The sequence below is a fragment of the Equus przewalskii genome, chromosome X (genome assembly GCF_037783145.1).
Source record: "Equus przewalskii isolate Varuska chromosome X, EquPr2, whole genome shotgun sequence".
Classification (NCBI taxonomy): Eukaryota; Metazoa; Chordata; class Mammalia; order Perissodactyla; family Equidae; genus Equus; species Equus przewalskii.
Window position 1 is genome coordinate 7,493,474 of NC_091863.1, and position 16,484 is coordinate 7,509,957.

Sequence of the window (16,484 nt, forward strand, 5' to 3'; positions counted from 1 at the left end):
GAAACCAGTCTGGGTAAAACATCATCTTCCAAGCAAATTTTAACTTTGTATTTAATTTGTGCAAGCATTTCACAGAGAAGTTGTCTCCAGGCAAAACTCTTAAAAGCTAGTTTTAAGCCAACATATGTTACAACGGTTGCCTGCAATCTCTGAATATTTTAGTAGTGTTAGTTCAAGTTTATCTGAGCAATGTTTTACATGCGAAGCTTCAGGCCAACCTAGTCTCAGAAAGATTTTTTAAAGGTATAAAACTGTCCATTGTGAACTGAATGGACAGAGTGACAGAAAATGAATGTCTACCTTCAACTCTGGCAGGTCACTGTCTCAACATGCTATCAATCCTTTCCATCAATTATATTAGCAAAGAGATCCTAAGTCCCACCTAAGTCCACAGACCTCTGAAGGAAGTCTAAACAATTCTGAGTGACTTGGCATAAAAGCAGTATTAACCAACAAATCTACAAACTTTTTAGTGGGCACCCTCTCCCTCAGAGGCAATGTGTTGTTCATGATTTGTCCTTCAGAGTGACAGTTCCATAGTTCACGTGTTTATCAAATATTGGGCCAGCACTCTGAAGGAACTTAGTGGGGATGATACTAACCAGCATTTATTGAGCACTTACTCTGTGCAGAATATTACACACACACCTTTTAATCTACTCTTAGCAAATGACCCTGGCGGTAGGTGGTAAAAGAAACCAAGGACAGGGAATTAAGTGTTAAAGAGGGGGAAGTCATGCCAGCAAGTGGCATGAATCAAAAGTTTGTTCTCCTAACCTCTGTGCAATTCTGCACCTCCTTACAGGGCGTTAAACAGCTAGAGATGGTGGCTGTGAAAGACTGAGGGTTGTGAAAACAAAGTGAGTTCTTCTTTTCTACATCTTTCTTAGCAACATATATATATTAGTTTTATTTTGGTTTATTTATGGGAAGATAATTTGCATCACATGTACATCTGTGTGTGTGGGGGGGGAGAAGGAGGGGGAGACAGAGGAAATACTTAGAAATATTGAAAAAGTTTGAAGACCACTCATCTAGTCGTTTTAACTAATTAAATGAAATTAATTTGAACTGTAATATATCACCCTTACTCATATTCCTCTATTTGTGACTTATAGAATACTATATTCTTTTTCTTAAACACCACATTGTAGTTGTTACATTTACTCCATGCAATAGCCTCAAATTTTTCCATCCTATTCTTTTTCTCTCCCTAGTCATGAGGCAGTGGGTGTGCTTTTCCCCACCCCTAATTGCTTCCCTTTGGTGCACGATCATTTCCTCCCTTCCATTTTCATAAATTCAATATTTGGAACCCAGACAGAGTAAGAAACAAATAGATGTTAAGTGGAAAGAAATCATTATAACCTAACTTTTCCACATTTGTTCTGTCTGGTCTCTCGGAGTTCCCAATTAGTCCTTGTCTTAATTCTTTGGCAAATTTCAGAAACTCTCATAATCCTCAAATTATCATCTTCCAACATTCTTCCCTTGGGAATCCCATGGAAGCCTCCTGCCTCTACACAATCTGAGTAAGAGCCATATTTTATGGAATACCATGAGAGTACTCTTCCAGATGGCCTATTTTGTAACATTCTACAAGTTATATAGATATGTCCTCCCAAGCCTTTCTAATCAGTGGGCTAAGGAGAGCCATTTTACTATTCATTATACCTTTTGCCAATCTTTTCTCACATCTGGGATCATAATTGATGGGTTTTGCTTTTCCCATAGGTAGAACCTTTGTTTCATGGCTCTCATTTTCTTGAGCAGTCCCATTGGCTTCAAAACCTTACTTTCTATAAAAGTAAGATAAAATTGTCCACCAAGAGGCTCTGAAATACAGACAGTGCATTGGAGTTAAAGTGACAGTCCTTGCTGCCCCAAAGCTTATCTGCATGGACATGCTCACAGCCTGGAGGGCAAATAGATTGCACTTGCCAGGGTAAGATAAATGTGCAGGGAAGGAAACAGCACACCCTTGCAGGGCAAACTGAACTGGGCAAATCCACAAAGCTATGGTCAGTGAGCAAAACCCAGCAGGTCGACTGTCTTATATTCGGTAAATGGAAATGTGAGGTGTCTTTTGACCTAATATGCTATCGTGGGGCTATGATTCACACAGCCTTAAAAGACAAATTCTGCAGCAGGCCAGGGGACTTTTGTCACAATATCATCCTTGAAAAGGTCAGGAAATTAGAAAATATGATGTTTATAATTTTTGTGTACCTAACGAGCCAATTATCTATTAAACAACTGTAAAGAGTGATCGTTTCAGGGAAACACTAAAAGAGTCTTTAAAAATAGTCAGTTGATTCAGTGATTTACGTCATAAAGAAACAGACCATCTTAAGTAACACATGGGCAATAAAAGCAAGCAGATGTTTGCATTCTACCCAGGGCACTAATGGAGGTGCTATGGCACTGTATCAAAGTAAAGTTTGCCATCTTCAGAATTGCCCACTGGAGTTTCAAATACAGCTGCGTAACTGAGTCAACAACTGGCAAGCTTTCCCAACCGCTCTGAGTATCACTGCCTGCTGCAGGTAAGAATTAGTAATTCACTGTTAACATGCTGTGTCAAACTTGTTTCCTGAAATGGATCTTGAAATGTGTGATTGACTGTAAGATCTAAACTTGCCATAAAAACAATTCCTCAGGTTGCTGAATTACAAACATAAGTTATTACGAGCGAAATCACAGTAAAAATAAATGGGCATGTCCAAACCCACAAGACTGGATTTGGAATTTCACGTGCAGGCTCTAAGCCTGGCAGTTCCCGAGTCAAGCACTGGGTACTTGGTAAATCTTGACAGTGGAAATGGATTCAGATACGACAACCTGTCCCTCTCTCTCCCCTGCAGAAATGCAAAGCATTTAATAAATATTAAGTGAGATACTGCTGGCTCAATAAGTGACTCCTGGGACTATGGGAAGCATTTGGAGATTAACCCTTTAGGCCACCAAGCTATCATTCACTACCCTAGAATAATCATTTATCAAATCAGGAATAGCCAACCTCCTCTGGAGCACCTCCCAACTTAGAAGCCTGGGATTCCTGCTACACAAACCTTTTCAAGTAGGGGCGCTTAAAAAGCAAATTGCATTCACACTACTATTGCAGAATAGGACTAATTACAGATTAGACAAGCCCTGGCATCTTCAGGGGTCAGTTTCACTCGAGTGAACCCCACCAGGCCATTAACACGCAGCCATTCCCTGGGACATAGCACTTGGCTGGCTGTCTTCTCATGTGGGCTAACCTTGCCCTCTCGGCCTTTTCTTTTCTCGCTTCTTGCTGTCTTTCACCTGCCCACCTTCACTTCTGTCCTGCCTAATCCTCCTTTCATCAAGACATCTAGAGAACAATGTCTTCTCAACCATCCACAAACTCAACCATGATGACCATTTTTGTCTCATTTTATACTTCTTGATTTTTTATTGTTATCTCCTCACTTCTTACTTTCTTCTGTTATTTACCTTTTTTGCTCATTTGCTTTAACTTTGCAAGCATTTCCCCTGAAGTTCCATTCTCACCATTTCTTTTGTTCTCTCTCTCTCTTTTTTTTGGTCTCTGTTTTTTTCTAGTAATTTGTAGCTTTCCCCTTCTTTTCTTGATCTCTTAGTCCTCCACCTGTTTGTCTGCTGGGCTTTTGTTTATATATGGAGAGTGGGCTTGGCTGGGGAGGGGAGAGTCACTTTTGGTTGCTTTGGGATATCCTTTCCTCTAACATCTCCTGTTTTGTTTTCTTTCCTTTCCTCTTTTTTGTTTTCCTTTCTTCCTGACTGCTTTGGACTTCTACTTATCTTGCAAATCATTATACTTGGTCTTAAAATATTGTGACATTTTACTTCTCTTATATCTTGCATCTGACTTGGAAAAAAATCAGTAAACAATGGCTACAGCTTACCATCCTTAACATATAGAAACTTTCAAACAGATACATACATCCAAGTATATATAATATATATAGAAATGTACATGGATACATATAGTGTTACTTTATCATTGATAGGGACTCTAGTAGATAAAACAAAAACTGCATGTACTAACACTAGTAAGGGGAAACATTCTACCGGAACCATATAAGCCCTGAAAAGGTCTTGGAACCAGCAATAAAAATTAATTTTAATAAAAACAAATATATTTTGGCATATAACAATATAAACCTTTCATTGGAATCACTAGTATTATATATTAAAATCTAAAATTATCTTTGAAATTCCTGATTAACAGCAATGAATTATATACGAGACACAAACACATACAGACACACCACTGTTATTTTCCCCACAGAAGGCAGGTCATTTATAAATAAACTTTTGTATAATCTAAAACTCATATATTGACATACGCTACCAAAATACAGCCTAGAGTAAGCAGAGAAACAAATAAATCAAATGGACAAGTATATATAAAATAGGCTGTTTCAGAGATAACACAGGACAGATTTTATTAACTAATTTATGACCTACAATCTGTTGGCGGAGGCCTTCCTCCTCCCCGCTTCAGTCTTTCTGTGCAGGATAAACAGACCAGAAGGCCGGATGGTATACAAAGCTCACATCTTTATCTTTGCAAGAGCTTTATTTGGGGGCCTGGAAACAGAAGTTCTCACCATTTTTCATTCATTGTAATGTTTGATGTGTTTTCTCTTTGCTGCGACCTTCACTCTGGATCATTCTACCAGGTTCCTTCATTATCTTTGAACTATTGGCAAATGATTTATTGGCAGGTAACTACATACATGGCAAAGTTAACTCTTCTCTGGTTTGACACTGTTTAGCTCTGGCTTCATTCTGTTGCATTGTGACTCCTAAAACATCCAGACTTGGAACAACTACTATTGCACATGCTAATTGGAAGTTTCTATGGAATGCTCCTGCTTTGAACTCAGCAAAACTAAAACCAAGTGGGTCTTTATAAAGTGAGATGGCAGCCCCTCTGAGAGATACAATTCAGATTTAGAATGGCCTTCTTAAACTGCTCTTGTATCTTGAAATGTGTTTGCACCAAAATGGACCATGTAGAGAAAAAATTATTAAGGCAGGGGAAGGTAGAGGAAAGAGGAAGGTCTTAAAAATGTGCCTAAGACTTCTATTTCAGATAACAACTTCCACTCTACTTCCTTCCCCACTCCTCCCACACACCCAAACTCAGTCTGGTTGTATACAGTAAAATCTCAAATATTCAGATGGAGGACCAAGTACAATGTAGTTATCTGAAAGTTCACATAAATGTTTCACAATCTTCCACCCAAACATTATGCAAGTGAAATGACAAAATGGAATGCCTCCTACTCTCTCCCAAACGCTTTTCTATATGAAAATAAGTGTTTCTTGTGGGGAAAAATAACTAAATTGGGTTTTGATGGAAAACAATCTTCCTGATAATTCAGTGAAAGATAAATCCAGCTCTAAAATAAAGAGATTTAATAGTGTGTGTTAGGAACAAAGAGAAAGAAATGCAACAAGGCAACAGGAGGAGAATTTTGGTAGTGGTTTGGATCCTAAATGCCAGAACACCTGCAGAGAGGGAAGCTAATACCTGAATTCCACAGGGCTTAACTCCCTCCTCCCCTTCACCTGCCCATTCCAAGCTTTTCCTAACCCTATGGCTGCAGCTTTCACTGCCTAATGGCTCCCTTTAATGACAGAATATTTGGAAGCCAGAAAGGAATTCGCTGAGGTCACTCAAGGGCAGTGGAATTACACATGTCGTATAAAATGCTCTTGCTAAATTGATGCTAGAAAAACAGAATGGTAAAACCTTCACCCAAAGCCTACAGGGAGTGCGAAGTTAATCGAGTGTGCTCATCTGTTAGTGCAAACTCTCGGGTTACATTTTCCTAAATCCTATAGTCCTCTTACAAGTGATAAGGGATCTCAGCTGAGAAAAGCAATGTAGCTTATTCCTATATGGGATCCCTTAATCCAGGTTGAAGGCAAGGAGGAAAGGGGGTTGGAATGAAATAGAAGGAATTCACCAGACAACTGAAGTTAATAGCTGCCCTGTACATTATCAACAAGGAGAAAACTTCACTTAGGTAAACTTACAGAGTGTTGAGATCTCAGCTGTCAAAATTTTCACACACCATCCCACCCCACAGGAAGTTATTGAAAATAGCTATTCTTCTTCTAGGTTTCATTGCTAGTGAATGTGTGGAGTAATAACAGTAACTCACGTATGTAGACCTTTGACCATATATGAAGTTATTTTGATTGTCTCAGCAACCCTGTGAGGTGGATGTTTGTAGTCTCATTTTTAAAGACGGGAAAACTGAGACTCAGAGAAACTTAGCATCATACATCTAGTAAATGGATGAGCTAGGGCTTGAACCCACGTCAAGACTTTCAGCCCCACGGCTCATGCATTTTCCACTCCATCATGCTACAAATGATTCCTCTCCTTACCCCCAAACTAGGTCAACTTTCACTGTTCCCTACATCATTAGTGACACCACTATCCCTCTAGTTAGGTGAACCAAATTCCTAGTAGTCTACCTTGACACATCCTGGTCTCTCTCCATTGCCCATGTCCCATTCATCACCCACTCTGTCTATTTCACTTCTGAAATATAACTGAAATTCATCCACTTCTCTTCATCTCTGCCACCATGATATTAGAATAAGTAGACATCATCTTTCCCTGGACCCCTCTCCTAGGCTCCTGTCTGGTTCACCCCCACTGACTCTTACGCTCCTCTGATCTGTTCTCCAGGTTGCTGCCAATGTGGCCCTTCTGAAAGATAAATGTCATTCCTTGTTGAAAACTCTCTAATACAGTCTGGCCATTTCCTACCCGTCCAAACACACTGACTCACATCTTTTCCTACTAGTTCTCAGTTTAAGCATCCTTTCTTGGGGAAGGTTTCTCTGACTTCCCTCCCAATTAGGTAAGTCCTCCCAGTACAAACTCATGGCACATATAGCTACACTTTACAGCTTTTATTCTAGGTGCACCTTTACCCTTGTTTGCATGATATTTCATCAATATTTGTCTCCTACACTAGACTGTTGTCTACTTGAGTGCAGGCTCCACTTTAGCCTTTGCATGTAGAACGATGCCTGGTTCAGAGCAAGAATTTGATAAATACTGTTGAATGAATGTTGAGCTTCTCCTTTTTGTTTTCCTCTTTTCCTGCCCTCTCTCCATTCCCGTATCCTCATCCCTATCCCATTCCTTGTCCCATATTCACGGGATATTGGTCTCTTACTTAGTATTAATTGAAAAGAAATCCATGTCAAAGCAGTAAGTATGGTGACTACAGGCGTTGCTCTCTCTAGAGCCATTACTTTCCTCTAGGGCATTCTTGATGCCTTAAAAGACAATTAAATCATTCTTAATGCTGAGATTTTAGGCATCCCTGTGGGATGGGGGAGATACATACACTCTATTTCATGAGTTCTCAGGGAATTCTTTTTAGTTTAAGATAGTGTATATTGGGATATATCTTACACTTGTTCCTGCCCAGGTTATAGTCATGATATAATTGTCGTTGCCTGGCCATGAACTTTCTCGGTCATAGAAATTCATATTATTATTACTTCTGTTGATTTCCAGGCATTATTTGAAACAAGCCTCATCCATTAGGAGAAGAGAAGTCACATGTCTGGCAAAGCCTCTTAAAGAAATAGAAAGGAGAAAGGGTTTCCTTCAGGCCAGAGAGAGATGCTCTCAGGGCTTAGGTGGGACTGGAAGAAAGTTGTCTGGACAGATACTCAGGAGATCTATGGAACCCATCAAGCATGCTGGTTCTTAAGGCATTTGTGGACGTGTGTTAGAAGGATTAAAGAATTAGCTGACTGAGAAGTGTAGTAACTTGATGGACATTCCTGGGGGTCCAAATGGACAACTGCATTCCCAGGTAGGACCATTTGAGGAAGGAATATAGTTCTGGTTGTTATCTTTTGGTAGAGACTCAGAGACAGTAGAGAAGCTCTTTTAAAAGAAATGCTTATATTTTGGCACAAAGCATGATGGCATGGTGCAGAAAAGCACACACATGACAACTCCAACTGAAAAGAGATTTAGAAAAGTTGGAATCTTAAAAAGTTTATCTTGCCTATATTTTCCATTTTGTGTATGCACAGGAGGAATATATTCTTTTTAAAAAAATGGTCTAAATAAGCCTAAAAGAATTCTTTCAATAAATGTAGCATAAAATATTTAAATGCTTAGAAAACATTGTGTTATAGTCTAATTGGAAGAATTTTGTTTTCTTTCCTAGTGTTGTATCTTATAATAGATGATATCTCAAGTTCAATAACAATAAGTCAGAAGTAGAGAGTCACTTGATCTACATTTTGATAAAGCCACTGCTATGGACTGAAATGTGTCCCCTTACCAAGTTCATATGTTGAAGCCTTAACCCGCAATGTGATTGTATTTGGAGATGGGGCCTTTGGGAGGTAATAAGGGTTAGATGAGGTCACGCGGTGAGGCTTTCATGACAAGATTAGTGCCTTTATAAGAGGAAGAGAGAGAGATTGCTCTCTCCTCATCATGTGAAGACACAGCAAAAAGGTGGCTATCTGCAAGCCTGGTGGAGAGCTCTCACCAGACATTGAATCTGCTGACACCTTGATCTTGGACTTCCCAACCTCTGGAACTGTGAGAAATAAATGTCTGGTATTTAAGCCACTCAGTCTATGGCATTTTGTTATAGCAGCCTGAGCTGACCAATCAGCTGCCTTGCTTCCTCATGGTACCAACACTGTATGGTCCCCACTTGCCTTAGCCAAGAGTGAATTGTCGTCAGGGCACATCAGCCCATGGGACACATTCTCTCCACATCACAGGAACTACATCAAATTAAACGTTACATTCCACTGGGGTGGGATGTGGTGCGTTGGGAGTAGGAGAAAGAGAGTGGGATCTGAGTGTAACCTTGGGGGCATAACACCTTTACAGAGGTCCATCCTCAAGACACCTGGAAAACCATTGTTATGAACTGAAGCCAGGGAAATGTTCTACTTGTTGTTAATAAAACAAGTGGCTTTTATCAATGAATTTACTGCCATTGCTGTGGGAAAAGCTTTCAAGTTGTCAGATTAATAAGTACACACTGAGTATTTTTTGCTTTGTTTATAAAATGTATTACTTGTGGGAAAACACTTTAAAAGGGGGAAACTTACGTTTGAGGTAACATAGATTGCTAGAGAAGGAAGAAGCCTTTAGAACAAGGGTCTCAAACACAAACTCTTACAGGGGACAAATAGGTAACACAAATAAGCAAAGAGGACCTGGTACAAGACATTAGAAAGTATATTATGCCTCACTGAAAAGCAAGTTTTAAATCACCAAGCGGGAAAAATTACATACGGGCCACCAGTGTGTGTCAATTTCTACTTCTTCAATTCCTTGTTTACTTGAAGATGCCTAATTTACTCCCACCCATTTCATATCCAACTAATACTTATTGATTGGCTTCATGCCCAGCATTGTGCTAGGTGCTTTCATGGACATGACCATTTTCAATACTCATAACTGCCCAATGAATTGTGTATTTACATCTCCATTGATAGATGAGGAAATTGAATCCCAGAGAAGTTGAGGATGACTTGGCCAAACCCACCATCCACTGCTTTGGAAGAAACTTGGGAAACACTGCTATTCTTTTGTTTCTTAACTTTAAGCCAAGTATAGCAGTTCGAGTAAACTTGTTCTCTGTTCTCTAGTAGTTTATATACTGTTCTGTTCCCCAAGGCAATACATGATGAGTGTGTCAGTACAGATCTAAATAACTGCACAATTAGATACTCAGGGGGGAAAATAATTTTGGTTTAAATAACCAAGGCCTCTGTTGCAGAACAATACCTATAAATAATGCAGCATTTCTTGGCTCAAGCTCTTTGACCAAAATTCCAATTCTGTCACGTGTTAAAACCCAAACTGTCAAATTGAGGAGGTTCTGCTTAATTTCTTTTCTGTCTCAAGTTTAGACAAGTGAAGAGCAACTCACAAGAGAGTGTGAGCATATGAGCATATATAGTTTAGAGCCATTGTTTATGCAGATCCAGCTATTAAGTATCAAGCATATCTGAGAATGCTACATTCCACAAAGTACTGTTATACATTTTTATTTTCCTTTTAAATAAAAAATAAAATTAACTGAATCCTTGGCAATAATATATAAAGTAACTCATTTTTTTTGAAAGGTTCACTCACAGAAGATTCCCTTATATGTAATTGCAAGCAATTAATTAAAAAATGGAAATGTACTTTCACATTTAACTAGAAGTCCTACTCCTGTCTATCACCTCACCAGCTAACCTTTTTTCAAATATAAATATAGTTTAAATTGGTTTTGCCAATGCCCTAGATACTTGGAAAATCCTACTGGCACAAACCAGTTATTAATTCACGGTCCGTAATTCTAAGCCTTACATATACAAACTTAGAAGTAACAGCAGCTTCTCTTGTCTGCTTCATAAGAATTGTCACTGGAACTTGTACCTTAATAATTTCCAGTGGTTAAAAGCCAATATAAAAGCTATCAAGTTACCTGGTACTATGGAAATATTTCTTCTTCATGTGGTGCCCTAGGAACCTCTGATAATCCAAGAAAGTATGGTCTTGAAAATTACACTAACAAAGCATAAAGAGGCATCATCCAGCTCTCTGCCATTTATACATGCTCTGCAAGGAGCAAGGTGGCATCTTTCTTTAGTAAGTATACCAACGTCATTGGCATCTACCTGACATGGAAATCCTTTGGTCACTGAAAGTGTGAACATCTTGACGTGTGTGTTGCCTGCTTTATGCCCACCAGTTGGGAAGCTCTGACTTAAAGAATGTCCCTCAGGATGATCAGCAAAAAAGTGAGTGATTCAGTAAGTTTGTAGCAAATCACACTCACATACTGCATACGATTCAGGTAATGATTTCTTTTTGCAGAAATGCTATCGGTTGCATGAAGATTTGGTTTAAACTCATCTGTCTCTTATATACCCACTTTTCCTCCAGAATACTTAGCATAGGACTTCAAAAGGCACTCAATAAATATTTGCTGAATGAATCTAACAGGAATTAATAACGCAAAATGTTTCTGAAAAGGTAATTGATGTCAAATGCTAGGCAGAGAAAGCCAAGAAAGTTCACCAGGGATAGGAATGTTGTGTACAAATTTGGTACAGTGTCCAAGGAAAGAATTTACATTTAATAAATAACTTTTGAAACCAGGTTCTTTTATGTCATTGCCTCTGGACTAGGCCACAACGGTGGTGGGAAAATCCCAGCCATACAAACTCTGATAGCAGTTTGAGAAAGGGAAGTATAAATGATGACTAAATGTTAGAAAGCATCCCATGAGGAAACACTTTGCCATCAGCTCTCCAGACCTTTAAGAATAGAACAACACACACACATGCGCGCGCACACACACACACGAACACCTCTTTAAATTCTTTATGGAATAAAAACGGAAAACTGGATGACCTACAGAAGGTCTTGACATCGCTACCATTGCATGAAATGTGATAAAAATTAGGATATTTTTCTTTACATTGAGCTCTAAGGCTCAGGTTAACAGCATAGCATTATTTTGACTTGCTCAATCTATATTCTGGGCCTAGATTGTCAAAGACAGTTTCCTAGCTTTCGTACATCATGACAGATATAGAAATTGATCCTATCTGTACAACATATTGGGGCAAACTAAGGGAGCTTTGCGGTCCACAGACAACCTTTGGGGGGATACGCCAAGCCCAGGAACAGCTTAATGGCCCAGATACCAAGAGGAATCAACATCTGGGCATGTCTGCAATCCACTCATCATCTACTAGTGCTCTGTAGCCCATGCTTTGGGAAGCTTTGCCTTAAAGAATGTTTTTCAGGATGATCAGCCAAAAAATGAGATGTCAGGTAAGTTTGCAGCAAATCATACTTCATATGTTGCACTTTTTCTGGGAATCACAACGCATATTAACAAGTGAACACATTAAGGCTCTGAGAAGACCTGTTTCTCTTATTTTGCCCAGTATTTTTCAATCTCCTTTAACCAGGACACTTACCAACATCTCACGGACCTAAGAAGGCTGCCAAATAGTTACATCCTCCACACAAGCACACAGTAACAGTGACTCGAAAAGGGCTAATGCGACACTACAGCATGCTAACTGCCTTTCACTGGAGGATTAGTTCTGACCCTAAAATAACTTTAATCTCTCAAGAAGGAATCCTCTTGGACCTCTATTAACGCCAAAGTGTTAAATACTATAATCACTATTATTGCCCCCAAATGAGCTGCCGAGGAGCCAAGGATAAGCAGATTCAGGAGTTGGGGCTCCCAGTCATCTCCAGTAATTCATATGCCACTGGCAAGGAGAACTCTAAACATGAGATTCAAAAACACTATGCTTAGCCCCGGCCCTCCTCAGCCCCAGAGACTTATCTATCTTTCTGGTTATATATTCCCTTGGCTGTTGATGTAATTAGTGTATAATAACTGTGTACATATCAACTCACAGGAAAAACGGCAGACGTGCTGGTTGATTTGGCTTGGGGCCATCTCATCGGCAGGGTGAGACAACCTGGTATAAACATCTGTTATTAACCGTATATTTTAAACTAGTGTTTTGTGTCTCCTGGGTTACTGATTCCCACCGAAAGCAGCACAATATCAAGACTCCTGTTTTTCTGAGCAGCACCTAGGAGGTAACAAGCTTCAAACATTTGCATTAGTCTCCTCAGTTCTGCTGCTTGTGCTATTAAGAATTGTATTTACTAAAACGTCTACTGTAGCACACACACGGCATTTCTAGGTTTCATTCTCATAGAGATGATGAGCAGGTTTCATTGAAACTGCATTACTGGGAGTAGTTATGCTTTTTCAAGTCAAGGGCCCTACATAAAGCCGGCCATCGCTTTTGTTTTTATGAATAAGCTGTTGCCAATTCCTGTATTAAATCAATAGCCTCACTAGGGAATGGAGCATGACTTGCAATTTTTTAAAAAGTGGTCATTCTCTCAAATCTGCTTGTTTGTGCTGATTAATTTTCATGAAATTAATTTAATAAACTAATTTCTTAATATGAAAAATCAGAAATTAGGTCCTCATGCCACTTGCCACAATCAGTAGCACAATCCTGCTCCCCAAACTCTTAGGATTAAGTCACTGTGTGTGACAGAAAACAATAATATTTCTTTGATAGATGAGCAGTCAAATTATTCAAAACAATTATCCAAGCTAACTCATTTAAGAAAACCACCTTGCCATGAAAAAAACAAAAAATAAAAATTTGTACCTGAGTCCAAATTACTTTTGACAGTTATAAAATCGACTTTCTTTTAAAAAGTTTTACCTCTGCCCCAGAACTCAGTTGGAATAGTTTTTTCTGCTTTCCCGGTTGCCTCTTATAATTGGCCATTCACAAGTATAACTAAAATTCCCCTGCAAGTCTGTTAAACACTTTCACATTTCCATGTTTAATTACATTCAGATTGAGATTTTTGTATACATATAGAATATAGCAAAATTTTAACTCAATCGACCGCAATGCCTTTGACATAAAGCGTTTTTTCATCATTCTTGCCTGATATATAAATAGACAGACGCTAGTTGTCAAAATGCGAGTGAGCTTCTTTACATTGTCTAGAACAAAGAGCCCAGCTCGGCTTCTTTCTTTCCTCAGTGTCTCGGAAGGTGTCCTTTATTACATGTGCAGGATGCAAGGATTTTGCTGCTGCATAAATGAAAAATGATACCTTCAGACTGCCTTTTTAGTGACAAATTGCACTTCTGCAGAATATCACACTGCCTGTGGTTTTAAGAACCCCACTTAAATTTACTATTACTTCCTTGGGGATTCAGCTTCTCACAAAGCACCCTAAAGCTTATTTCCACTGTTTTAGAGTGCAACAAAGATAAGAAAGTTTGCTTGTTAAGATGGTATAGAAACTCTTGGCCAGTGAAAACACTCCCTGGAATGCCTAACGTGCTACAACCATTGCTTCTGTGGATTCCTGGTGTACAAAACGGCCAGGGCAAGTTTTCTGGAGGTATCTGCGAAGCATTGTGTTTGTTCAGGAAGGAGCCGTGGGGTTAGAGGCTGAGCTGTGCCTCTCCCTTTGCTTCCTGGGTGAGAGCAGTACGGCGAGCCACTGAGCAGAAGCGAGCAGAGAGAGATCGGTAAGACTCACCAGGTTCCCCATCTTTCCCAGGACGGGGTTTTTGTTCCTCAACTGTGATCTGGAAGAGGCAAACCTGTAGGTCCTCCAGGCAGGCTGCCTCGGATCAGCTGAATGGCTGGGGCGTTCAGGAAGCTTGCTCTGTCCAGCTCGGAATCACTCCCCCTCTCCAGGCTGTGTGCTTACACGCCTCCCAGTCAGCGCAAAATTCTGCCAAACTCAGGTCAGCCTAACAGGTTTCCTTATATAGGTAAACATGAATTGCATTCCTGGTGAAAGAAGTTAACTAGGAATGCTGGTAACCTGGTTAACTCTACACACGCCAGAATGGCTCAGAGACAGTCAGCCTGCATAGGGTTTGGTTGCAGTACAAAGGGATTTGTGCGATTTAATTAAAATCATCTTTATCCTGGCAGTCTGTAAAATTGGCCCTTCTAGCAGAACTGTGAGTCAACAGCTAGTATTTCATATCATGGTCTGTGACCAACCTTATATTATCTGAGGGCATTGTAGGGAGCAAAACCAAAGTGTAGGATATTATCATTTGTCTTTCATGTTTTTAAAACCAGAGTAACTTGTCTTGAAATTATTTTCAAGGAAGTGAATAGAACATGTGATAGGAAGAGAATGTGAATAAACTTCCATCAAATAAGGCTCAAATGCCTTATTTGAGCATAGTAACTACTAGTTATTCAACTTTCCCAGGCCTTGAGTAGATAATGCAATCTGAGCATTTTGAGTTTTCTCCCTTTACAGTACAGTAATTGCTACTGTATTTTTTGATGGGCAAAATGAAACATAATGACATTTATTTATTCCCCATCAAATAACCCTCCTGAACCCACATACTGAAGTGCTATTTGATGGTTTCAGGAAAGAAATCTAAGATGTATGAATTTGCATAATTATATGTAAAAATTTTTAAATAACTTCCTGGACTTAAGAAGATGACAAAATACATCTTTAAAAGAACTCTGTAAGGCCTAAGTCTAGGCTCAAAACATAGTTTTTAAATGTAAATATGTAACATATCAATTGTCTAATAATTGACTCTTTCCTCCTATATTTACCTATTACCTAGTAAAATAATTCTTTTTAATTCTCACCAATTGCATGAAGTCCTAATGTGAAGTAGAGACTCAAGACTTTCCAATATCCAAGTATTGGAGGCATTGGAGGTGAAGATTGCCTGCTAAATAAAACTTATCTTAAAATGAATCATTTGTCCTTATTTCATCCACTGGCTGACTGCTCCCTGAGTAGTGACAGTCTTAGTAAAAATAGCTCAGCACTGTTATTTTAGGTCTCTGCTTGGGAAGGGGGAGAGAATGAATGTTTACACACTACTTAAGCTAGCACCAACACAAACCAATGGTAAAGAGTTTCTGCTAAGAGCTGTAAAGTACAGAAATCACACTATTGGGAAGGGTAACTAATCTTTGAATAACATTTTACATTGGGCAAAGACTTTAACTTACAACTTCTCTTCATATCTCCACAGGAACACTATGAAGTGTGTGTTATTATTTCCTTTTCTTGATAACAGAATTGACTCACAGAGATAAAATGATTGGTTCAAAGTCTCATGATCAGTTTGTGGCAAATCCAAAATCCCAGATCTTCTAGAATTTAACTCCAATAGAATTTCTAAAAATAGAATCAACTTTAAGAGACAGAAGAACATTAAAATGGTAGTTTTCCATGTTCAAATATAATTTTTAATAATCATATGTCCAGAGAGTTTAAATGCAATATACAAAGTGATTAAAATACTCTTTATAAGGTCATAACTTACTGCTAAAATGATTGCATCTAATGACTCCAGAAAGACCATAAAATGAGATAGGAAGAGTATTTTTATTGAATACGAATTTGGGTTATAAAATATTATGAAAATATAACTTTGCAAATATTGCACACATTTTTCTGTTCACAGTACACACATTTCTATTGTATCAAGTTAAGACTTATCTTGACTCCCCCACTGGAATGAATATTAGTGTTTTCTACTTATTGGGTTTTCATTAATCTTAAATAAAACTGTGTGCCATGCTAGGTAAATGGCTTTCATGAATATAGTCCATTTATGACGCTGCCCCCTTTATGTTCTCATAATTCCCGCTGAAGCAAGTTCTGTTTATGCAGGAACCTTAGACTTTATTAACATGTTGATGCAAGACAAAGAATGCATTTTTTTTTTCCAGGGCAGGCTAAACCTTTAAGTGCCTTAAGCTGGCCTCCAAATTTGTTCTTACAATTCTAAGCAAACAATCATTTAGGTTTTAAACACAAAATATCTTAGGCTATAATTATTGAATTGGAAGGTCAAAATGAAATTTGGATCTCAAAGTAG

The 16,484-nt window shown here is 38.8% G+C and overlaps 1 protein-coding gene across 1 annotated transcript in view; it reads right to left on the minus strand.

Moving 5' to 3' along the window:
• Positions 1 to 14,514, minus strand: part of MID1 (midline 1) — a 347,027-nt gene extending 332,513 nt beyond the window's left edge. The window contains exon 1 of the mRNA XM_070604434.1: positions 14,144 to 14,514. The gene's annotated coding sequence lies outside the window, so the exon portion shown is untranslated. The remainder of the gene's footprint in view (positions 1 to 14,143) is intronic.
• Positions 14,515 to 16,484: the final 1,970 nt, after the last annotated feature.